General features: G+C 34.9%; 1 protein-coding gene across 1 annotated transcript in view; it reads right to left on the reverse strand.

Annotated features, from left to right (window-relative positions):
- The window catches only part of LOC115441293 (sine oculis-binding protein homolog), a 36,443-nt gene that overhangs the window by 10,675 nt on the left and 1,225 nt on the right, over nt 1–24,543 (reverse strand). The gene's annotated exons all lie outside the window — the stretch shown is intronic.

Consider the following 24,543-nt stretch of genomic DNA (forward strand, 5'->3'; position numbering starts at 1 on the left):
CTGGACCATCTTTCACATCTTAAAATAACATAACTGTGTCACGTTATTTTTAACAAACGATCATGAACTGTCAAAGAATATTTTTATGTATAAATGGCAACCCTGAAGCAGTAGGACACGCTTTGATCGTATGAAGTTCAGGTTTAGATTTATGAGTTATGGATATTGGCCGGAATATACTGTTGAAAAGATTCTAAAAGGATTGCAAAGTAGCCAAGTAGCAACACCAATACTTGGCCTTTATTCTGTATGGTAGTGTGAACGCGTAACGCGGCCGTGTCATGTTATCTTCGAGAAATGTGCGTGGAATGGTATTCTGTAAGCCAAATTTCTATAGTCCTAAACATGATGCGTTGTGTTACGTGCTTGTTACGCACTGTTATAATAACGTGCGAGATAGAGAATAAGGCCCCTGTATTATAATATACTGCTCACTGCTGAACACAGACCTCCTCTTCACTGAGAGGGTTTTAGACACCATCCTCCAGATTGGCCTAGTGCAGGTTGGAAGACCTCACACCAGTGGCAAAGGGTCCATACAAGCCGATTCCTGCCGGCTTCCCCTTCGTAATTAATGTAATAATATCTAATTACCACCTTTATGCATATTATTTGTACCTAAATTTGTGTGGAGTCCCTTTCGAAAAATTTCATCCCTCGCCACTGCCTTACACACCTTCGATATTCTTTTTACAGAATTTTCAAGTATGTGGTATACCTCACGATGTTATTCCTTTACCATAAACCGCATTATAATAGATAATAGATAAACATAAATTCAAAAGGTCAGAGTGTTGTACCTTGATTTTTTAAAACCGCGGATATCCGTCGCGACAGACCGTTTCATTCCCAATTACGCTATCGTGCATTTGTACGCAAATACAGATATATTTAAGATATAGAAACATTTAAATCTATATATACATAACCACTTACTAATAAATTTTTTAACCCTAATAACTCGATAGGATTCCTTCTTAGGATATCAAATTTTGTTATTGATTAATTAATTAATTGATAAATTAATTGATGTTTTGTCACATTAACACTTGTCATGGTGGTTAATGTCATCTTACTCATTTTTTAGTCGGTAAAATATTTACTACTACTTACATTTAGTTTCTACAGTTAAAATAACTTTAATATTCATAATAATAACGTAACATTTCTATCTACTTTGTAATATTGTAAACTCGTCCGCTATAATTAACTTTTCTTTATACACAAGTTTTGGGTTGCGATTAGAAGTAAGCATATTTTGTAATCAATAATTGGTGTATTTTTAGTTGTAACCTGTTTTGTGTTAAATAAATAAATAAATAAAAAAAATAAATAAAAAATAGGTAATATTGCTTTTAGACCGTTTGAGTCTAATAAAAGCTGTAAATCATTTTGTTCTGATCATATAAAAAAAACTATTTTCAGAATGAGTCGTATCTACGATTTATTCGCTCTAATTTTCTCGACACAAACATACATCATATCACAGATTATTCTACATTCTAATATAAAACTGTTTAATTAATTTATTCGCCAATATTATTCTTATACACAATTTCAGGTCAGCAATATCTATTTCTACCGTCAGGCACATTGTGTGAGTACTATTCAATTCCAATTTGTAGGATATTGAAGTCAGCGCGTTTACTACTTACTGGGCCGTATAAGATTTGGTACCCAGTGTCTCAAAGTAACAGCTAGTGTCAACCCACATAAAGCATTGTAAAAGTTACTTTTGGTATCTTGTTGCAAAGAGTAAAATTTTTCAAGAGGTAACCCGAGGCAAAAAAAAAATACTTTAATTAACATATCGCGGCCAATTTCACAAAAAACAAACACTAAGACAAACATAAGTATACCTAAAAGGAAAGCCAGTAATAATTGGGTTGTATACTTCGCAACTGGTGGTACCCTAATTGTTCCTAGACGTCGGGAAAAATAGAGTAAGCTCAGTTTTCTTGCCATTGTAAAAAAAAGTAAGCAAACCTACATTGACAGTAAATAATACACACGTATCGTTTGCTGTTAACATTTAACACGACAGGGCGTGTCTGTCATGTGCGAAGTGTGAATTAGCGACCTTGCCCCATCACAAAGACGTGGTAAGCCAACCCGATAATATTGCGATATCGAATATAACATAAATGCTTTTAATGGCAGTAGCTCGGCAAGGTAAATTTAGGAGCGCTCGTAATCCGACACCGGCGATCAGTTAGCGTCAGTGTTGCTAGTGAGAAAAATTGAAACGTTAAGATCCAAAACGGTTTACATTTATTTTTGCTTGGAAATTGATTTATAGAAAAATACACTGTGTTTTATTAACGGTTGATTTAAAAATAAAAATAAAAAAAATATCTTTAAAATAGAATTTACACTAATTTGGTGTATTCGGACTTCTTTTTTCATAAAATAGATTAATACATGTTTCTTAAAAAACAGTCAGTACAGCTCATCTTGATACTTGAAATGCTTGTTGAATAATGAATACTAATATTTTCTCAGGTTTTTGGAGTTTTCAATTGTGTCTTATATTATGTATTTTTATTGAGTCCACTATTCTACCAAAACAGGTTGGCTGGTATGTTATAAGACCTCTGCAAGCTATAAATAAAATGGCAGTACAACTTAATTATTATATCGTAGATATTAAGTTACTGAAATACCGTCGGCGTAATGCAACTGTTTATAAATAAAGAAACTAAGCTTTTATTTACTTTTTTCTACATTTATTGAGCGACAACATCGGTGTCAATCCTCGTTGCATGTAAGGGGAGTGATTTTCGTGTCGTTCCCTAATAGACATAATGTTGACCAAGTTAAATCCATAAACGTAATATTGCACACTCATATGTGACTAAACACTGATTTGATGATTTATTGATTAAAAATATTATGTATTGTTAATAACAAGCAGGTTAGTAAAGATTTCTTTCATCAAATTTCATCGTTATTACACGCCATGTTATTTTAAGTATTCGTCACTAATTAAAAAAATATATTATCTTTGTGTAATTTAAATATGATTTATTCCAAATTCAAACACTCAGCAGCCAGCCACACGCCAAATATTACATAAAAAGACACATGTTCCATATTCAAACTTTCGCTAGCCAGTCACATTAAAAAAGTTTATATATCCCTATACTAACTTTTCGAAGGCAGTATTTCTTTATCCTTTGACACATCGACATCTCGTCTGTTCGCCATTAGACATAATTACCCATAATAAAGGGTATTGTGCTCCTTGACCCAGTGACCGGTGTCTCCGGCCCACAATGAGAGCGTATGTCACTCGCGTCCTGTACGCCCCTAGGAGAGTTAGTTAATACTTTGTAATCTCTCTCTATAATATATAATTACAGGGTGTCGTATGTATTTTGTAAGCGAAAATTTAGAGATAGGAAAAATACCTTTGCGTTTTTCTGCATAGAAATTGCAGACGGTGTATATCTGAGTAATTGTAGCCACTTCGTAGTTTCATGCAGTTAGCCACAAAAATTACTAAACAAATTATAAAAATCATATCACCTGTAGAAGTTGTGTTTTTTGTTTATATAAAAGTATCGGTAATTTACCAAAAAGTATACGAAAAAAATTTTTTTTTTTATTAATTATTCTATGTCCAGTGCAGTAAACACCATTCCAGTGCATTCCAAATTCAAATTCAAAAAGGTTTAATTATATTATTTTCCTCATAAAAAGAATAGTTAAAATCTAATGTCTCAACTCACAGTACGACAAACGCATCACATCAAACTTACAATCAGACGAGTCACTTGCTCGTTTTGTCTTCCATTAAAACGATATTAGGCGACGTAAATACCATACAAAGGCTATCTAAACTATGTAACATAAGATGGATCGGTTTCATCACATTCAATTTATTTGAAAATTCAATAATAATTACGTTAGGTACTTGATAACTCTGAAACCGTGCCCAAGCTATATTTACATGCTGAAACCTACACTGATATCACTAGTATGGTATTTCACTTAATTAAATGCAGTGTTTTTATTGCGTTCTGTACGCACAGTTTTATGTTATAATAATTGCGTGATATTGAGAATTTATTAATTTGTAACACGCATCATGATTTTATCCTGAAGGAGTAGACAGAGGTGCAACCTGGGCACTCACTGTTTACCAAGTATATTGCGTCCCATGATGTGATAGGCGGCAACCCTATCGCTATATCAGATACGAATTTCAAACTCCACGCCTGTATTGTGCAGAAAAACCCAAATGTTACTTTGCCCGGCCCGGGATTCGAAGCCGAGACCTCAGGGCTGTGATCATACCCCGCCTGCAATATAAGCCACAGGGCAGTCATTGCATTCAAATTATTAATTGTGTAATTTTTTTCTAGGTATTTAATAGGTATTGTATAATGTGGTGCAGATTTTAATTAACATTATTAAGTCAGAATTAAAATCCTAAATTATATACAACTAGCTTTTGCCCGCGGCTCCGCCCGCGTTATAAAGATTTTCGGGCTAAAGTTTTCCGTTATAAAAATTGTGGTTTCCCGGGAGCCTATGTTCTTCCCAGGGTCTCAAACTGACTCCATACCAAATTTCATCTTAATACGTTGGGCAGTTTTTGAGTTTAACACGTTCAGGCAGACAGATGCAGCGGGGGACTATGTTTTATAATATATTTTTTACAACTTTTTAAGAGGAACAATCCCGTCATACATCATTGTTGCATAACTTTAACCGTTAAGCAGCGCACGCAACGGAAGCTCTCAAAACTAATAAATTGTCCCCGTGTTTGCAACATGTTTCATTACTGCTCCACTCCTATTGGTCATAGCGTGATGATATATAGCCTATAGCACTCCACAAATAAAGGGCTATCCAACACAAAACGTTTTTTTCAGTTTAAACTGGTAGTTCCTGAGATTAGCCATTACTGCTCCGCTCCTATTGGTCATAGCGTGATGATATATAACTTAGAGCACTCCAAAAACATAGGGCTATTCAACACAAAAAGAATTTTTCAGTTCGAACCGGTAGTTCCTGAGATTAGCCATTACTGCTCCGCTCCTATTGGGTATAGCGTGATGATATATAGCCTATAGCACTCCACGAACAAAAGGCTATCCAACGCAAAAAGAATTTTTCAGTTTGGACCGGTAGTTCCTGAGATTAGCGCGTTCAAACAAACAAACAAACAAACAAACTCTTCAGCTTTATATAATAGTATAGAAGTATAGATAAATACTATTACATTACTATATACAATACATTGTAGTTATAGTAGCTTTTCAATATATGTATATAAAATTACGATACCCATCACGCAAATCCTTTTTTTTCTCAAATCAATTATTACTCAAACATTATGTTTCGATGCATGCGACGTTTTGTAAACAAGCTGACAATCGCAACTAACTGCCGTTTACAATAAACGATCCGGTCGCTTTTTTCGGTATATTTGTAGTGTATTTATATTGATGGGTGTTATGAATAATTGTTGATATTGATTTAACAAAATGTACCACCACCATACCATTCATGTCTATGAAATTATTATTTGTAAATTTAGTTATCATTGTTGTTAATTGTTACTTGTCATTATGATAGTATGCAATCTTTATAAAATGCTCGCCTGTATAGAATAACTATGTTAAGTAGTTTTCTCAGTAAGTGATTTATTTATAATCTTATGAGAAATAAATGATTCTTAAACCTTAAAACCTTATATAGCGAAAATAGACCAATGAATTGTTTTTATCATGCTTACAAATAATTTCTTTTAATTTGTTTATTGTCAGTGTCGAATGGAAAATGGAATTAAGATTGGATCGTAGACTGAAAATGGATGTAAACACTACTAACCGCGAAGCAGTCTAAAACTTTATAGTTTTATATACAAGTGTGTTGAAAACGGACGTGAAAATAACGCGCGTCCGCGGTGCGTTAAAATACGCCGTCTGTATTAATCCTTAGTTAAAGTTTCGTTATTGTAACCATCCGATATCCTTTGAGGTCAACATGCAGCGTAGGAGTAATATACTGTAGCTTTAAATTAAATTGTTTTCTCAGGACCAAACATATTTTATATACATTTTCTATCCGCCTCATTTTTAATATGTTTCTTTGTATATACTAGTTTATACTTTGTATATATTGTATAAACGCCTTTATTTTCTGCTCCATAGTTTAGACTTACGAAATTTATTTTTTTCAGTTACAAACACACTCATGCCTTTTTAATGAAAAAGAGATATGTAGAGACGCAACTATGCAACTTATCGCCAAGTTTCTCATGAAGAAGTATTATGAGACGTATTTATCGGAATCAACCACGAATCCCAATTAATATGTATTTCGAATCGTAATCCTTACGAATTTTGAGTTCCTTAACTAACAACGGAACTAGAACTTCAAGCCGTGAATTATTTCGCGGGGAACACGAGATTATCGAACAGTTCGTGTGAGAAGGCAAAGTTATGTCTCACCTAGACTAATGATAAAATCATAATTTAAATATACGAAAATACTAGGTAAGTAACAATACACCGTTTGAAACAATCCAAATGAGTTTAATTGCGCTACTGCATTGGACGGGGGCGAGCGGAGCCGGCGACGCAAACATATCGGGTGTCGACCAGTGGAGCTTATAATTTGCCTAATGCCATATAAAACGATCGTTCTGCTAATGTGCCTCGCAAATATGGATGTGTCTGCATTGATGCCGGTTTGTACGAGTTTTAAAGTTTATGTATGTGTATAAAGTTTGTGTAGTGATGTTTGATGAGAATAAAATTAAATAACTTATCTGAATCTCTGAAATGTTAAACATTGATTAGATTCTATCGATATTTATAAACCAGTTCGGGAAGCTGTTTTCAACGGCGAAAATGAGCGAGTATCTCTAGTGTTGCCAAAATAAATTTAAAAGGTACAAAGTATTGTGCGTAATGAAAAAAATACAATTACCACTTTATTTTAGATTTCTAATAAAAAATACGATTATTTTTTGAATTTGGAATAATATCATCAAGTGTCAACAATAAATATATTTTGTCAAAACACGTTATACTGTATGTGTTGCCGAAAATTCAAGCACCTTCTTTCTATTGTATAATAGCTCCAACATGCGAGGCGGACATTAAACAATATTCGGCAGTAACGCTACCCAAAAAAATACTAGTTCACGTTTTAATTCCTAGAATAATCGGTACATGCATGTCGGTAAAGTCCCGTCTCTTGTTGACACGTTAAATTCGATTCTATGTCAACAAAGACACCTTTATGTTTTAGGCTACTTAGCAAATTCCTGGGAAAATATTTATGTTGTATTTGACACCTATATGATTTGCGGAAGTTAATAACTGTCACTTATAATTAAACAGTAATATGTTTTTTTTAATTTTTGTAGCTTTTCTCAGTAAATTACAAAACACGCATTAAATTAATGATTGTGGTGTAGCGGGCCACGTATCTGTTACGAAATGAATAATCCGGGTTTGAATCCGAACCAATAGAATTAAGTTATTTGCAAAAATTTCGTTTGAATTTACTTGTTATGGGACTGATGTCTTTTAAGGTTCCTGCACACCCATGCTAAGAAAAATTGGTCATTACATCTATTACTTTTGTTTTGCTGTTAATTGGACAGAAAAAAAAACATTTGTAAACCACAATTCGTTCTACAGTGTCAATGATATCCCTTTATCCACGTTCATAAGTTTTTTTTTGTTGTAATTTTTCTTGTTTCTTTTTATTTTTAGGCACATTCACCTCTTTATTTGCATGATGTGCTCACTTTTTTATAATCGTGCACTTAGTTGAAGTGTAAATATATTTTGATTTAGTGTAACAATTGTATGTTAACCCATTAAAATAAAAATAAAATCCCTACGAAAACACGCAAAAACACTATGACGCAAGCGTTGTTTATCGACGCAAGCGCAGTTTCCACGTAGTTTGGAGTATGTAAAACAGGACAATCGCGCCGCAAACCGGCACCTCGTTCTATACTTTTAGCGTTGCAACAGAACTGAATATGGGCTGGGTGCCTTCCTGGAAACTGTTCATAGATGAGATATATTTGTATTCCCGCATGAAGTACTATATGCTGGAATATAGAGTACGAAATTACTTTTATTTGTTTATTTTTAATCCACTTAAAAAAAGGAGGAGGTTCTCAATTCGACATGTATTTTTTCTATTGCTAGGTTTTGTTCTCGGCTTCGCGTGAATTAAAGCTCTTTGCCGGAATATTAGTTGTAGTTAAAATTTTCGGATACCAAAAAATTTGCAGTGATGTTACACTATTGTTATAAAAGAGCAATGCGAGCGTTCAAACATAAGAACAAAAAGGTCATAAAATTTTCAAAGAAAAATAATTTACTCCTCATTTCCGGACTTTCACCTATCCTACCCTACCTAAAGAAAAATGCATCGAAATTTCTTACGTAGGTAATAAAATTACAAGTATATTCTATAGATTATGCAAAATTGTATCATGTTTTATCAACAAATTACATTAATATCATTAAGTCTGAGTATTACTTCTAATTATGGCACCAATTAATATCTCCGTCATAATAAATCCATAATGATAGAACGTATGCTACATTAATACAGAGTAAAATCAGGACACAATATTTTAAACAAAATTCCACTGAATGAAGAGATTGCTAGCTTGACGGTAACTACGTCGATTAGCTATACACAATTGGAAATAAATTAATTATAAAGCATATGACGTGCACTGCATTCATGAGCCTGATGTTTTGGACATTGATATAGCAAGAAACTTCAATAGCTTCAATCTATTTCAAAACCACCTGTTCTTGCACTCTAATGCAAAAATAGACACAGAAAAGCACCAAAATACCCACGAATACTATACTTAATTATATTTAATGAATCAACTTTATCATCGTTTAGAATACTCATATAACTAGTAAATCAACAACCCGTTATAACTTAAAGACAAATACGAAATCCCCAATCACAATCCCTCCAGCACCAACGTTCCCACATTTTAAATAAATCCTTAAAGCAATACCAAACAAAGACGAGAACAGCGCATAACAAAAACCGCGGCGTACTGTTACGTCTCCGATATCCTGCGATCGGTTATGTTTCACATGTTTCTCATTATAACGTCTGAGTACGAAACAAAGCGAGTATCGGGTTGCCGTGCATTACTCTCAGCGCAACCTGAGCCTGTGGCACCCGACTGTTTTGGTCATACGAGAAGCCCTCACTTTCGGGGAAGACTTGTTTGAGCTGGCAACACCGGCCCGCTACTAGACCTGCACTCCGATACCGCCTTTGTAAAATAATGCCTCGCTCGTTAAGCCAATAATTATTGTGGCGTTTACTATTGTGGATTTTTATGCTTGGCACTAGGATTACAACTAGACCATCAACATTTTAAAATGTGTGTTCATCATCTAAAATGATTATAATGGTAAAATGTTATTTATCGGAAGATGCTCGAAGATCGCCAAAATTATGCCGGCCTTTGTCCCTGGATGAACATCAAATGGCAAGAGTTTTACCATGTGTACATTGGTCGCAATCCAGTCAAGAAACAATGTTTTGTCCAGTAGTTTCCTCTAGCCAAATTTTCGTTCATTATTTTAGTTTTTTTTGTCTAGTGATTTTTATTCGATACATGGTATTTTTTTATTGGAGTAAACGATGCCGTCTCGTGAACACTCAGATTTTTTTAATACATATTACGACATGGCAATAATATTCGTCAAAGTGACACTTTGAATATATCCGATAAGACTTTAAATTGGTTAGACCAAAGAAAAATAACAGCATCTTCGTAGTCCAATAAATGCTCTCCCACTGTTTTGTATCTCTTCCCATTCCTCCTTCAAGATCGGTAACGCTCTTATAACTACTTTAGAAATATTCATGAAACCCAAAATCCCGTGACTTTCCGGCTACTGTTTTAAAAACCTCTCAGACTTCCCAGAGACTTAATTACGTTCAGGTACCACATGGAGCCAACAAAAAAAATGTTCAAGGGCGTGCGATTTCCGACGAGGTGTCACTGCCCGGTGCGCGATAAAAATACAGCTCATTGCTACCGACGGTGTAGCGTTACAATCTTTTTACCATCGTATTACGCTTACAGTATTATATTTTGGATAACTACATCAGATCATGGAGTTATAAAAGAAACGATCTCGTATAATATGTTGGTATCGCAAATTTATTTCGTGAAATGATTTGAAATTTTATGCAGAAATTAAAAGTGTCCGGTGTCTTCAATAATCAAAATGTATGCTTATAGATCCTCTCTTAGAGGCAGTGTAAACATGGTACTTGTTACTGTTGTCCAACTTGCACACACTTAATTTTATAACGGATGGAACTTTTATATTAAACCTTTTTTTAATTGTTCAAGATTGTTATAGGAACTACACTAATCTTACTGGCCATAACATTAATAAACACTCAAAATGAGGGATTTTTGAAAAAAGAATCAAGCAAGCTACTAACCGCGCAAGTAGATCTACCACACCATTTAAACTAATTTAAAAGTTAGTAACACATTTATTTAAATTAATTATAACGTTCAAAGTAATTTGGATGTAGAAACATTTCAAGGTCAGGCCGTAATGTTGAAAGGTGAGATGAAAAGATCGGGAGACGTCAGTCAAGACATAAAGAGCTGTTCGTTCCCGCGTGCCAACTTTGCTTCAGAATGGAGTAAATCTGTTCAAATTCATATTCTGGTAATATTAATGCGAAACAATAGAAATTTCTTGTATTCCTTATGCCTGATGCCAGTGGCGAGTTATTTGGTTAATGGAAGGAGAGTTATCAACGTTTATTTTTCGATTTTATGAATGTTTCAATTATTTGCGCACAATAAGTAATTTATTATATGTTAACTGAAGACAATTTTTTTTACCTTTTCAAAAAATTCCCCTTTCGCCACTGCCAGATGCTTTTAGGAGAAGACCTTTTAGACTTAATATGGTATTACGGTACCGGAATGATTAGTGTCAAAAAAGTAATCAGTGTAGATTTAATCAGATCTTCCTAGTCGTTTTTAGTGTTATCGTACCGAGGACGGTGGGTACCTAGACAGGAATTGATTTATAAATTATACATCTTAACTGCTCATCACATTGGAGCGGGTTCGTTATGATATTAAAAGTAAATTAACACGCAACAGTTGTTAAGAGCGTAACCATTTTATACCGAACTTGATTATATTTATGACTAGCTTCCGCCCGCAGCTTCGCCCGCGTGTATTTCGGGTTTCAAAAATGGAGAAGGTGCTCAATTTGTCGGGATGTTTTTTTAATTTATGGTGGTATGCAGGTGGTCCGATTGTCCGGTCAGGGTCTGATGATGGGATCCTGGTGAAATCGAAGGAACTTTTAACCATTAAGGTTGCACACGAAATGACGGAAGCTTAAAAAAATGGAGTAACTTCTCCCGTTTTCCCAACATTTTCCATCACTGCTATGCTCCTATTAATTGTAGCGTGATGAAAAGTATACTATAACCAGCTCAGGAGTATGAAAAATAATTGTACCAAGTTAAGTTAAAATCCGTCGAGTAGTTTTTGTTTCTATAACGGTTATACAGACAGACAGACAAAAATTTTACTAATTGCATTTTTGGCATCAGTATCGATCCCCTAATCACCCCCAGTTATTTTTGGAAATATATTTCATGTACAGAATTGACCTCTCTACAGATTTATTACAAGTATAGATATGCAAAAGTAACTCAAAAATTGTCCATAACGAAAACATGCATTTTAAAGTAAAACAAAAGAAATAATATCGTGAAGCCAACCAAATAACTAATGATATATTAAATTTTGTGACTGTTCAATTTAGTCGGGTCCGCGATATCACTTTTGTTGAGTTTCAGAACGCGACATTACATTATTATATTCTGTGCTCCAACGTACACTGCTTTGATGTTAGGAACACACCTACATTGCTTAGACAACAGTGAACTTTATACAATAGCAATAAAGCTCAAATTTACTCTACGTATTAGTTAGAAAACGTTTGTAGTGGGAAATAGAAAAATGCTGTTTTGAGGATTTTCCCGGCAATTATTCGAATTTTTCTCACCTTTTAAACCTTCCCTAGACCTCCACGAATAATTCAAGACCAAGATATGATAAATCCGTTCAGCCGTTCTCGAGTTTTAGCGAGACTAACGAACAGCAATTCATTTTTATATATATAGATATATGATAAAAATCATGCTGATCATATAATCATACTCATATTAAAGCATAATCCTAGCAACTTCTCTCATAATTCTTAGTCTCTACATCCAAGCGATTAAGCGACCATTCTCATTTTCCGAAACTGTATCCTTTATCAGGTTTATGTCATGCAAGGACTCCAAGAAATAGTCGGCGGAAGATCGAGGATCCACAAACGATGCAAGCTCAACGTCACCCGTGTCAGATGTCACGATATAGCTGTGACGCGCGGGTTTCGTATGCGCAGGCGCACGCCGCGCCGCCCCGGTATCGCGTTACACACGACGCCCGCGACACTACGTTTTATACATTTTTTGCTGTAAAGTTGCAAGTTGATGTGTTTGCTGATTTACTTTATGTGGGGTTAGTAATTCTGAGATTATAACAAGGTGAAAGGATTAATTACTGAAGATTTTCGTCTACGATCAATATGTAAATGATTAAATATTTTTTCTCTGTATGGATGAATTATAAAAATAGGCACAAGAAAATAAACACATAGGTCAAGAGCTTTATTATTAGGTACCCATATCAATGGACCAGTATTTAGAATATAGATTACAAACACAGTTAACAATAACGAACTTCTGACGAAAAGAAAACTAACTAAAGCCATTGTCCAAATGCGTAAGTAAAGGAATTATTAAATAAACACAAAAAAATCACGACTATCATGTTATATCTATGAACAAGCACTTTGACCAAAAACATGACCAGACCTAAGGAAATGAGGTAAAAACCCCACCGTATCCCATTGTCCACCAAAACCATAAGGAAAGCTTAAATGCACCCTGTCATAGATTATAGTAAATAAAAAGTAGTAGAGCCAGACGTTTCGTGTTACACGAAAATTAACGTCAGCCTGACGGGCGCGCTGTGACGCAAAATGGAGTCGGGTGACGCCAGCCCGGCTCGGTTGAGACGAGCATTAATTATTAGGGATCGCGTTCGCCCGGTTCCGATATCAGTTTGTTCATCTACTGTTATTATTTTTACGTTTCATAATTTTATATATGCGGGTATTGTTAGTGATTAGTGCTCTTTGGTCAATTACTTAACTATAAGGTGGCATGATTGGCAAAATTCCACGAGGGCATGCTCAAAATTCGGAGGCTTCAGAGGTCCCATAATTTTACGAAGTTGTTATACTATAGGTAATGTAAAATTGTACGCCAGGAACATCATCAACCTAAAACGAAATTAATCAAATGCTTTCACAGGAGTTGGAAATAGTTTCCACATCCCCCCATAGTAGGAGGCAAATGATATAAGGATAATAGCGTTATTATACCGTAAAGGCTCGAGACAAAATATTCGAATGAGACCCCTTCCAGCACTAAAATGTACTTTTATAGCTTTTTCCAGCAACATCTTTTTAGATATCAATATAAACTTCATCTATTTTACATTGATTCCTAACCGAATTTCGGCCACGACGGCAAATCTCAACTGAGATCAACCGAGTACGCAGGTGATATTATGGTGCACAAGTGTGTGCGCAATATACAGGTGCACTCTCTGTTCCTTCTCATAGTCCGGAGAGCCGGCAATTCGACATGACCGGAGAAAGATCAGGCATCAAGACCAACAGCTGTACGTGCTTTCCCAGGCAAGCGTTCCCTTATACCTCACCCCGCCAAGTTCTTGACTCCGAACTGCATCTGAGTAATTTTTAAGATGAGAAAATCCAGTCACAATTTTTTTTACTCGTGATTCGAACCCAGGACCTCAGCGCGATAGTTGTACTCGTACCGTGTACGCATTACAACTACGCCATCGAGGCAGTCGATCTATTTTTATATACTATTCGGAAGATGGCCAAATTGTAGAAATCTATGAGTCAATGACAGCACTAAATAATATATATCAATCATGATCTATCGCCATCAAGTGAACTTTAGAAAAAGGCGAACAAGTGCGAGTTGGACTCGTGCACTGAGGTTTATTATTTAAGTGTATATTTACAGGTTTACAAAAATTACTTCTTACCAAATTTCGTGATTCTAGGTCAACTGAAATTACCCTATAGGTTTTGACACCCTTGTGAAATCGCATTATAATATGCCACATATCGCAATATAATAGGTCATATCTTTTTCGCGTTGACTAACAAGTTTGATTTTTTCGCATCTGAAAGAGAGTGTAGAGCGTAGAGCCAATATTTGAATTAAATTTCAATTTAATAGCTCTACGCATTCTCTACGTCTTGACAAACAAACGGACAATAAAGCGATCTTTTAAGTATTCCTTTTGAGATACGGAATCCTAAAAAATAAACCGAATAATTTTCTTAAACGCTATCTTTAGCACCGTTATATACCGGTGCGTAATTAAAATATTTTTAATTACATAATTTGAGAACGCCGGTGTTCGGTGGGATTCGATCGCGTTTTAATTATTGTAAGTTCTAGCCGACATCCGACGCTGACGCGGCGCCGTCCTATCGTTAATTTTAGTGTAAGCCGACACGGCGTGTGCCGCAGCCTCCGCTTTTTACATGCAAAAACAATACGTTGTCTATGAGAAAATTAAATTTGCTAGGGATTCTCTTAAGTTTTGATTAAGTATAATGCTGTATATACGTGTGTTGTCAATGAAGCCCTGTTTTCTTATATCGCTGGGATTGGGTTTAGTCGAAGGAATATTTTTTATAAAACTATAAGTTAACGGCCATATAATACGGCCCATAGATACTAACATTAAAACAATAACGTGACTAACTATGACTTAGATCACCAACTTCACAGTGCAGAGTTGAATACCAGTTAGAAGATGTATCTTTTTTAGTTGAAGTAATTTTAACATTTTTTAATTTTTATATTAAACATAACTCGCAAATTCTAGAAGGTCTGTACTAAATGTGAAAATGCCCCAACCGTATCTAATAAGTTCGGCTGTAGCTTGCAAGTTGCGCCATTGTGTTTGTGTGTCCAATCAAGAAATATGACAAATATTAGATTAAAGCTATTAATCAATAGAATAACTGATTAATTAGTCTTTTTCTTATTATTCCTACCTAATAAATGTTATGCTGCCGTATGATTCCGTTGTTAAAAACCAATATATTTTTAACCAGTTAATTTTGTGTACAGCTTAGGTTATATTACATATAGGCATAAAATGATCTAATAAATATTAAAAACAATAGAGTTCATGTTTTGATGATAAGTACGTAGCAGAAGCGGGCGGGAGGCGAACCGGGCAAACGCGCGCGGTCTCGCGCGGTGCCTTGTAGGACTGTTTTACAATAGGGGACCGGCCTGTGTTCGATTTTGTACATTATTCTATATGTAATGGTTGATAATACGAAAAAGGAACCCTCCTGCGAAAACTGTATTAAAATTGGTTAAAAAATGAGCCAGTAATTCATATTTCAAATATTACTACGTGCCGAAGTGTGCGTGAAGTGGGGATATCGCTTCATCTCTTTCTTTCGCACGCGTCGTAATGCCCGATGACGTCACACGTGGGTATTGTGCCTCTTTTCTGTTTCTTGTTACTTACCCCTTCTACCGAAATTAAAAGACTTATAACTTGTTGATTTTTTTACCGGATTTAAATAATTCTTTCTGTATTATAATTTATATAACGTAAATATTTGATAATAATAAAGAACAAAAATAAGTCCGGTCCCCTATCCTGCTGACGAAACTATTTAAATCGGGAGAAAAGACTTTTCTTTGCTCCGCCTGAGACCTCACGTCATTATGTTAACTTTCGCCTGGGGCCTCGCGTTGTTTAGGGCCCCACTAGTACGTAGTCTTAACAAAAATTAAGTTAAGATTAGTACCATGATATAATGCTATAATATAGCTGTGTTACTTCCTTATACCTACGGCATAGGTACGTAATAAACAGCGATCATGTGTCAGTCACAATAATAATTCTATACGACTTCAAAATACGAAAGGCAGAAGAAACGATAGCGTTACATAAATCATGACTAAATTCAATGATTTATTAACCTAACACTTTTACTTAACCCTGCAATTGTCTGCATAAAATATGAGTTACATCAATACCGCACCTAACCCTTAATTGTAACACAAACGGCCCGATATTCTCGGGCGAGTCCACGCAGGGCCTCATTGACCGAGAACGTTCGGATTGTAACCCGAGACATCGAAACGCGACACCGCACTAAAAGCGACCCGTCCAAACGCAGATACATCAAACTGATTGTGTTACACGCATATTTGGAATTTATTAAAGGGTGATTCTTAAATTTTAATGAGCTTTGAATCGTGAGAATATGATGGTAAATTATATATACCCTGAGAATATTGACAAGAATTAAATGTAGTATACTAGTAATTGCTTGTAGCTTCGCCGTATTAAATGTATTTTCACAATATAACACGTAACCTATATGCTAATCCAGGCCCTAATCTATTTGTGTGCCAAGTTTCATCCAAATCTATTCAGTGTTTTTTGTGTGATACGCTAACAAACATCTATAAATTTATATTCACATACCAACAGAATGTAGACATCTGGATGGATTCATAAAAAATGTCACAAACTAACAAACATGTTATTACAAAAGACAGTAAATTTATTAAGCCCGTGTATTCTAAACAATATTTTTTTATATAAAAACTGCCCGAGTACAACTAAACTAAACATGTGCTGACCATTCAGCACAGTTCTACGTTATGCAGCAAAAACCACCACAGTTTTTAACTTAGATTACTAGATATTAGCTGATTTCCATGAGCGTTAAACACCAGCAGAATCGGTGAATAAGGACTTATAGGAAAACAGAGGAAAACTTGCCTAACTAACCAACCTAATAATATTAAAAATGTGACGCGTCCGCTCTTTGCGATCTTATTTTAAACAAACTTTAACAAACTCCAGTGTGTTAATAACAGGTAGATATTTCCTTTATTAAAGACCAGATATCAGAGACCGTAAAATTTACCGGATCGGCCGGATACGGAGTATTCGTGGCTCCATTACCTGTATGCCGTATCGCCTATCATTAATTAGCTCTTACATTTATGCCGGAAAACTATAAATTCAATATTAAAATACGAGCTTTAGAGTTAATTAGATTGCCTCATTAGTGCCAACAGTGCTTGTAAAGCTGGTGAAACCCTGTGTTCGAATCCTAGGTTTTGCAAACTCAATTGAAGTAAATGAGTTTGCATTCGGGTTAGCGGAATCATCATCATCTGATGCATGGAGTCCACTGATGAACCTATGCCTCCTGTAAAGATTTCCAGACGGTTGTCAAAAGTGAGTCTGTCCGTCTGTCCACCCTAAGGTGTACGTCCAACGCTAGGTTTGCTGGTACATGGGTTATACTAGACTGCAATTGGAATCCAAACGCTGGTCTACCTTAAAGGTGTACGCCAGATTTGCCGGTACGTGGACTAGATTGCAATTGGCATCCAATAGAGCCGTTGACTAGTCGATGGACATCTTCAAATTGTGTGCGACGGAACCAATCCGTTCCTTTAAGCAAGGTAACCGCCTAAACCATCCATGGGTATTAACTTCTAACCAAGTCATTCCAGACAGTCTATCTCACATTCTATATCTAATGACTAAACCCATCTGGCCAGTTATCAAAAAGGTTCATTAAAAATAAAGAAGCTGTTTAATGCATTAAATTATTTTTAAAGCATCCTATACCAGTGAGCGGTTTCGAATAATTGTAATGCTATGCGGGCGCAGTTTTTTTATGTCACACTATATTAGGTAAACAAGTTAAAATGAATATTTTTACATATGTTATTTATTGCTTCATTTGTTATTTACAACGTGTCTATAATGCGTTCTGACAGGATATATTATTATCGAAATATTATATGCAATATTACAATCTTAATTAATCACAAACGCTTATTGGTGTAAAAATAATTGAATGTTTTGTCGGATGACGTTAAGAGCGATGGGTACAATATTTTTTAAAGTTTATTTACGAAATTTACTTACATAATAAATATAACAAATGTTGGTAAATTTAGAAGTGTGGCAACTGGCAACGTGTTCACTTTAATGTAAGCGCCTCCACTATTTTTTTTTTATACGCACCTGATGGTAATTCCAATTGAATGTCGACTGACGAGAGATGATTACCCCTCGGTAGTCGACACAATTATGCCGGCCTATTGGAACCAGATATACACGGGCTGATCCCGGACCGCGACAGCCTAACGTGGGCCTCTATGGCGGGTTTTAACACCTTGTGTACGGTGGTGCTTTCCGGGCGGAATACTGTCCTTACATAATGGGCAAGACTATCCAATATTTAAAATGTCCGTAGTTATGTAAGTGATCTTAAGTGTAATTCAGAAATAATAATTATTCTTATAAATTGCCTTGACGTATCATAAGTGCAACTTTGGTCGCCTACGTGATAAGTAAATAAAGTATTTTATTTTATAAAAAAAAAGAAATGTCAAAATCGGTTACACGATGCACAGCTCTGTGACCTAATCAGAAAACTATGTTATTAACCACGTATTCATGCGCACATCATATAATCTTTTTTAGTTTCTAGCAACCTTCACTATTTTCGAAAACAGATAATATTGCTATTAATTTGCCACAATCATCTTATGATCTTCTATTCAGGTATATATTCTTCTTTAATGTTATATTTTCCACCATACATCTAATTGTAATTTCGCCAATGTCTAGTAACGATAGCAGATACAAAACAATAAAAATCTATGTACGTAAATATGTACATGTTTAAGTGGCGAAGGGTGAGATATTCCAAGAGGAAACCCGACACAACATATAGATACTAATATGCATTAATGCGTTCTACAAATCGTTCTAATGATTATAAGTTTACACATAAATTCTATACTTACAAAGGCAAGCAGTGGGCAAGTATATAATACAGGGCTGATATTATTATTATTAAAGGAAAGTCGGCAGTCCTTTGCCACTGGTATATATGTCTTGCTCCAAAGCCACACCTTAAACGTGACTCATGAAGACCCAGGCTGCATCGTTGCGGAAATGTCATAAATTATGTTTTAAATAACACATTAATCACAAGAAATTGATACTTGTAACTTATCCGCTAGCTAAACATATTGGAATAACATTAATGCTAATAATAAATGGGAAAGGTTTTATGTATGTTGCTTCATACGTCATTTGATATTCGATGGATACTAGATATCACCTTATTGCTTCCTTGGGTATATCTGGGATGGTAAAGAATCATTGACCCTCTAATAATTATAATTGATTAAATTAACATTAGTTGCTAAGGTCGAAGTTTGTTTGACGCCCTTCTGGCTTGTATTACGCTAAAATGTTTCCACAAAAGCCGTCAAAATGTACAAAGGGTATGTATGAAGATCAGTTGTGTTAAAGTATTCGTAAATGAGATTTTCACTTTATAAAAAAATTGAAAATCATCTTAACATTTCGTATATACTCTACAGACAAAGATTTCGATAACATATTGTATATGTGACGAAACTTTTGAGTACTTATCAATACTTCAAAACCCTTGTATACAGGTGAAACCTTAAAATTATAAGTTTCGACGAACATTCGCTAACGAACATCCAAACTGGCCATACAAACGAAACTAAACAAAACTTTCTACAATAAACAAAGATGAAACAGATTCAGAAATCTAAGCTGCGAGCTAGATTTATAGGAGTTTGCGTCCTTGTTTGATCGTTGCTGGAGGATTTTGAACCTTATTGCCTGGACGTAAGGGTTAGACAAGTTGTTGTGCGGACATGATACGCTCACGCACAGCTCCGGTGCTGCGAGGTGGTGTTAATTCACCCCCTGACGTCACAGAGCGCCCACTTTGAGATGCGACACTCTACCAAAGAATAAAATTATCGATTTAAGTTTACCTAAGATAAAAGTGAATAATCCTTATGAAGTTATTAATTGTAAGGTGAATAGTTATGATGTTATATTGTTAAAAATATATTTATGTAAAACGCCAAAGTGAGAACATTTGTTTTGTTAAGATTTTAAATTTAAATTAGGACTAATGAAAATTCCATAAAGTAACTAAATTTAATTAAAAACACGCGACAATGTCTGATCAAAATGACCAAGTAAGCAAAGAAAAGAATATTTAATAAATACATCGTGACTTAAAATTTATTTTAAACACCTTAGTCATAGCACTGACCTTTCATAAGTAAAAATCTAGCCTCCAAGAAGCAAGGCATTATTAGGCACAATACCAGCCGCCATTCCATGAAGATGTACTGCAGAGGCATCGCACGCGGTGTCGGTTACAGCGCGCTATCGCGTTACCCCCATCACACCCGTGTCAACTTTCTATGTTTGCCCGTGTCACCTTATATTGTTGTAATTATTATATTAGCGTAGGCGTGCAATGTGTTATGACGTGAGTAGTGAGTGACCAGGGGAAATTGAAACCAATGTTTTTAATTTTTCGTTACTTGTTATGTTTTGCAATTAGTGTGATTATTACGTATTAAAATTACCCCCATTTTTAATAAATAGGTTTCCGGCCGTATGCGAGCCTCATACACTCCTTGCCGGCACACTTCGCGATATCTGATCATCAGGCTGGTGGTCTACCTCTTTCTGTTTGTTAACCGACTTCGATAAAGGAGTAGGTTCTTAATTCGCCTGCATTTTTTTATGTTTGGTACCACAGATTTTTTGAGTGGGTGAACCGATTTTTGTGTAGTGTGCTAAACAAAACTTTAAAATAACAAAAAAAATATCATATCCAATACTTAGCAACCCAATATTTAGATTTCACTAAATATAGCAACCGTGCATATTTTAACGGTAGTCAAATTGAAACATAACGACCCAAATATATCACAAGCAAAATTATTCTATACATTAGATTAATTCGGTCACTAATGGCCACATTTCGAAAAGACAAAAGTAGCTCCTTGACCATGCCAGTGCTGACCTCTCGCAACGGTCGCCGGGACACAACGCCACCAACTGCATGTGAATAATGAGATGCGTCGACACGGATTGCTGAAGATACCACCTCATCCAATTCCAAACCTTAACACCAAGACTTAGAACCGAAAATATATAATTCACAGTGTGTTTAAAGAGTTAATGAATTCAAAATCTTATTACCGGGGTGTAAGGTTGAGAAAGGTGTATCTGTTGGTAGCGTGGCGGCGACCTTGCTCCAATAATGCGCGCGCGCATTAGTTGCAAGTGCAGTTTCGTAAGCGATTTGCGGAACAGTTTCTAGGGCATGTCACGCGTATTTTGTTTTTTTTTTGTTCTAATTATGAAATTATAATACCTTTGGCTAATGGAGCTCGCCTTACTTATAGGTTTAAATATATATTTCTATGTGGTCACAGCCTTATGACATAACAGATTCACAGGGACGCATCTAGTTATTCCTTTGCATTAGACTGTAGCTCTTAGAGCATAACATTATTAAAAAAAAATACAAAGTTTAAAATTAACATTCTATTTTTAAAATGATAATGGCCAATACTCACGACACATTCGATACGTATAATATTGACAATTTATAAAAACAAACTGTTCACTACTTAACCAGCAGTGACATTACCGTTAATTGGCTTTATTAGTCAAAATAAATTATGTAGGTACCCGCTGTGCTACTCCTGAACCCTTCACTGGAGACCCATATCATGTTTTCTACTAGATCTTAAGAAGTGATAAACACATTAGCCCTCATATAAAAACACTTGGGGTAATCAAGCGAAACTTGAGACTTGGTTTCATAATACCTAGGGATCATCATTGAATTTCAAAATAAGACATGTAATACAGGACCAATATGTTTTAAATGCTAAAAAGAATAAAAGAAAAGTATAATAATTTGAGCATATTATTGGGTGGCGAAAGACTTTTTTTTTAATATAACGGTAGCTACACTATTTGTAGTACTTATGTTTGGTTTTGATAACATTTCAATTAACAACTGACCGTATGACATATGAATTATAAATTCTAGGTAACCAATCATGGTAACCCTACCGAAAAAGTAAACCTAATATTAGATCATAACCCGACGCAACAGAAACACAAACCAATATTGCATGAACATATTCATTTAAAATACCAGATATTTTCGATCTAAATGCTAATGTTTGTGCGACGAGTCGGTGCTATCATGGTTGTACGGAAAGCAATCGTATTAGCTGTATGTACGCGATGGGAAATGATCGATTTGTTATAAAATGGATGGGAACACGCGAGGATATAATGGCTTTATTATTTTACTTCCATAGCCTGTTTAGACTAATTAAAAAGCTATATTTCTAAAGGCGGTGTTAATAGATGCAACTCACTTTCGCTCCAAAGTGCGACATCAGCTGACACGCTGTCAAATTAAAGTCGGGATCTTAAGGTCATCGCTATTGAATAAACAGATATTACCAACATCTCAAACTAAGTCTTAAGTCACAGTAGTTGATGGATTTAGACAGCTGAGCTTTGTTAATTTTACAGATTCAACTCTGCTGAGTAGAAGGTCTTAAGTGACAGCTTAAGCTTGATGCATTAAATAGATAATACAATAAATGTCTACCTGATATTTATAGTTCAATACATTACATTTTTACTTCAAATTTTACTCAATGATCAGATTGGTTAATACAGTTAGTGTTAAGAGTAGAGTAATTGAGAACTATAAATTAAAATTGCATTCCGTCTACATTAGCTAACCTAACTTATCAAAATGTTACTGTCTATTATAATCCATCCATTTCCAAAAAGTCCGTTTTAGATTTGCAGATCACTCCAAATTGACCGTGTAACCATTCTAATTGCATCCCTTAAACCAGAAATGTCTGTTATTTAGGAAACGGATACTACAAATATATCTGCCACATGCAAAAACAAACATTTTCCTGTGATCACAGACCATTGATACTGGAATTAGACGTAAATGGTAAAACAACCCTGTAGACGCTTGTCTACAGCATAAACAGGCGGTACCAATGTGTTACAGAAAATTAGTAAGTTACTGCAGTTTAACCAATGCAACTAGAATATTTCCCTTCCGTATTCCTCATTTCTAATTCAAATTCAAAGATAACTCCACAATTACTTTATACAAAAGATGCTAGATTTTAAAAGATTCGTGACATAATCGTGGACCCTCTCGGACACGGCGAAATTTTAAGAGAAGTAAAGTTATATAATTAAGAACTAATAATAGATATTATGTTATATGCATACCCATACTTTAAAACTTATAACAAATTTTTTCACCATTACAAAATACTATAGTATACATGTTTGCTCGGTATAATTATTATATTCTTATACAATCAACGCAGATACCATTTCTCTAGCACTGAGTTTAAAATGGGCGCTACAGCGTAGGTACATTTACCACTAGGCATACCTGAGATCCACCTATTCGTATACCTTTATTGGTAAAGAAAATAATCCAAATAATCATAAGCTTTGAAGAATAAAAAAATAATATCTATTTTATGAACATACAAACGACGCTTCAAAACAGACGAAGACGCGGTCAAAACTAAAATATAATAAAACGGTAGTTAATACCACGGCGTATTGAAATATGGCGGATATCGGTGTTTACGATCGCATAATAACAGCCCGAGCGGTTATCAGATAGTATATTTAATTTATTACAGATATATCGTTAAGAAACGTCTTTGCCAGTTAAGTTGGCGGTAAAGTTTTTAATGGCGTTGCCGTGGGCGAATTGAAAACAACTACTCAGGTCACTGACCAGTCCGTTAACTAATTTATAATATAAAAGTACTTTCTCAAAAATGTTTTTAAATATTGTCGGGATAATAATTCCCCATGCCTATCGCCTTTTTGATATCTATCAATTATTTTTTTAATTTACATTTTTGTCGCTCATGTAAAACTATCCTTTTGTCTATTTATCTATGCTCCCCTTTGTTATGAAGCCATCGATACACTTGCGGAATAAAATTATTTTGTGTTACGCAAGTAATAGTCATGCAGTGATTTACTTACCTAGAAAGTAAGCACTAAAGTCTGACTATTCATTGTCGATGCAATTCGTGTTGGAAGTATATAAATATCTTAATGGTATATTCAAGGCAGTTTTCAAAATAAAAACATGACATTTTAAGGGAGTGCCGTAATCATAGGTAAATCATATTGTTAACATATTCCTAATTTCAGATTATTCCTTTGTCTTACTGCGTGTTGTATGAGCGCGTGACTTTCTGAGTGTTTAAAACATATTTATGTTTCTACAATTTAGATGAAAAATACATGTATATTCTATCATTGAAAATAGTGGAAACCCAATTTCAAGACATGAAATGTGAGGTCGATAACAAGCAATACAAATACATAAAATATGTCACTATACAATAAAA

The sequence above is a fragment of the Manduca sexta genome, chromosome 19 (assembly GCF_014839805.1).
Source record: "Manduca sexta isolate Smith_Timp_Sample1 chromosome 19, JHU_Msex_v1.0, whole genome shotgun sequence".
Classification (NCBI taxonomy): Eukaryota; Metazoa; Arthropoda; class Insecta; order Lepidoptera; family Sphingidae; genus Manduca; species Manduca sexta.